We start from the raw sequence: 2351 nt of genomic DNA on the forward strand, positions 1-2351 counted from the left end.
TAAAGCAGTTTTTCTTAGATCACTTGCCATCTAGATTTTCCTGTTGGGAAATATTATTATAGATTATTCTATCTTTTGGCAAATAGATTGATCACTCCCATAAGTGTAAAAGCCATGCTTACAAGAGATCATTGCAATTAGCAAAATGAAGTTAAGATGGTCATGGAGGCAGGTGGTGGCACGCACCTTTAATGCCGGCAACAGGAGGTGGAGGCAGGTGGATCTCTGAGTTCCTGGCCTGCCCATTCTACATAGAGTTCCAGGCCTGTATGGCTCGGGTATTATCTACATAGTTCTTTACCTAGCCTGTTAAAGCACATTTCCAAGTGTTCTGCAGAGTTTCAGGTTGCAGGCTTCTCTGAAATCATTTCTAGAATAAGGTTCCATACCCTCGCTATGATTAAGGCACTGTAACACATCACAACTAGACTTCATATAGTTAGTAACAATCACACAAAACAAGAGCTGAAGTTTAAATTCCATTTAAAAGGGATAGTCCTCACAGTACCAGTTGGTTGGTCAGAAAGGCTCAAGAAGGGATGACGCTCATCCTATTTACAGCCTAGTGTTCAGCACAGATCAGGACAACTCTGGAAGCACAATTGTGATGACTGACATCTTAGTCAACCCAATGGCCCCAGGTAACACCACTCCAGGCTGATTGTGACTGCTCCTCAGAGTGTACCATTCTTCTAGTGTTTGAGCAAAGACTTAGTAAAAATTGTGACCAACCAGCTGATGAATTCTGAACTGCCATGCAGAATAAATTACACTCAAAGGACCTAAGCACGGAACTGGACTCTTTCTAAACAGATAGATCACTGCAACTCTTACATGGACAGTCAAGATGAAAACACTAAGGCTTCCAATCAACTTCAAGCTTCATTTTCCTTTTGAATCATCTTTGCTTAGTGTTTTAGCATTGTCAACACCCACTGCTGGTCAACCAAGAAGGACCTTCTGCATCCTGTGCGCGGCAACACTGGCCTCATCTTCTGAGTCAGACTCACTCTGGGACGTGGAGCTGTGCGAGGCAGAGCTGCAGGGGGAAGAGCATTCTGGAGAACACAAATAGTGCATCAGGGGGAGGCGGTACTTCCCACAGAAGTCCACAAACTTAATTTGTCTGACACAGCAGTCAAAATAGACTCCGCCACATTTTGGGTTTGGGCAATTGCTGGCTGAACCCAAGTATCTAAGGAGATTCCCAGGAAGATCATAGGGAGTGTAAGAAACACTTCGGATCTTAATGGTCCTTGCAGCTAATTCCAGAAGAGTTGGAGGGTCATATGTTAAATCCCTAACAAAACGGACAACCAATGGATTTCCTCGCAAACTCAACTCTTCAAGATGAATAAGGTTGAGGATCTCACGAGGCAGATATGTCAGTAAGTTATTGTGAAGACTCAGGGAACGAAGGGAATGCAACTGTGAGAGCTGAGGAGGCACACTCTGGATTTTGTTGTCACATAACACCAAGTAATTCAGAGAAGGAAGATGTGCTAATTCTGGTGGGATTTCTTTAATGAAGTTTCCTCCAAGGTATAAGCATTCTAAACTCTGCAAGTTCTCGATCTCGGCAGGGATGCTCTGCAGCTGGTTGCCGCCCAGGCTGAGGGTCTGCAGCGCCCGCAGCTCCAGCAGCGAGGGGGGCACCTCCTGGAAGCAGTTGCCGCTGAGGTTGAGAACCTGGAGGCTGCGGCAGAGCGGCAAGCGGGCCAGGCCCTTGGGCATGAGCCTGGGCCGCCGAGCCGGTTGTTCCTGGCCAGCAGCGTGCGCAGGCCGCTCAACGTCAGCAACTCGAGCCCCAGCGCCCTGAGCGCGTGGCCGCTCACGTCCAGGAGCTGGAGGTGCGGGAAGCCGCCGCCCAGCGCCCGCAGGCCGCTCAACGTCAGCAACTCGGGCCCCAGCGCCCTGAGCGCGTGGCCGCTCACGTCCAGGAGCTGGAGGTGCGGGAAGCCGCCGCCCAGCGCCCGCGGCAGCGACGTCAGCCGGGTGTAAGGCAGCAGCAGCCGCAGCAGCGCCTCCCGCGAGCCGCGCCGCTCCTCCGCGCGCGCCTCCAGCTCCGACTCCAGGGCCTTGGCCGACGCCTTAAGGCGGGACCAGTTGAGTTCGGCATCCCCGATCGCGGCCTCCTCCATCCCGCCCAAAGCCCAGGCCGCCGCCGCCGCGGCCCAGCGGCGCGCCCCGGAACCTCACGCCGAGCGCGGCGTCGGAAGTGGCCGAGAGTGTTTATATTCTTGATTCTGATGAGATCTTGCAGTTCTAACTCCTTCCGTGGTCATTGAAATACAGAAAAGCACTTGAGAGAGACAGGGTAAAATAAGCATTGGGGTGGAGCGCCTCTCGTT

The 2351-nt window shown here is 51.9% G+C and overlaps 1 pseudogene; it reads right to left on the minus strand.

The window, feature by feature from the left end:
• Positions 1-942: 942 nt before the first annotated feature.
• Positions 943-2141, minus strand: LOC121459704 (annotated as a pseudogene).
• Positions 2142-2351: the final 210 nt, after the last annotated feature.

The sequence above is a fragment of the Microtus oregoni genome, unplaced genomic scaffold, assembly GCF_018167655.1.
Source record: "Microtus oregoni isolate MIOR12 unplaced genomic scaffold, Mior012 000019F_ref0000042, whole genome shotgun sequence".
NCBI lineage: Eukaryota > Metazoa > Chordata > Mammalia > Rodentia > Cricetidae > Microtus > Microtus oregoni.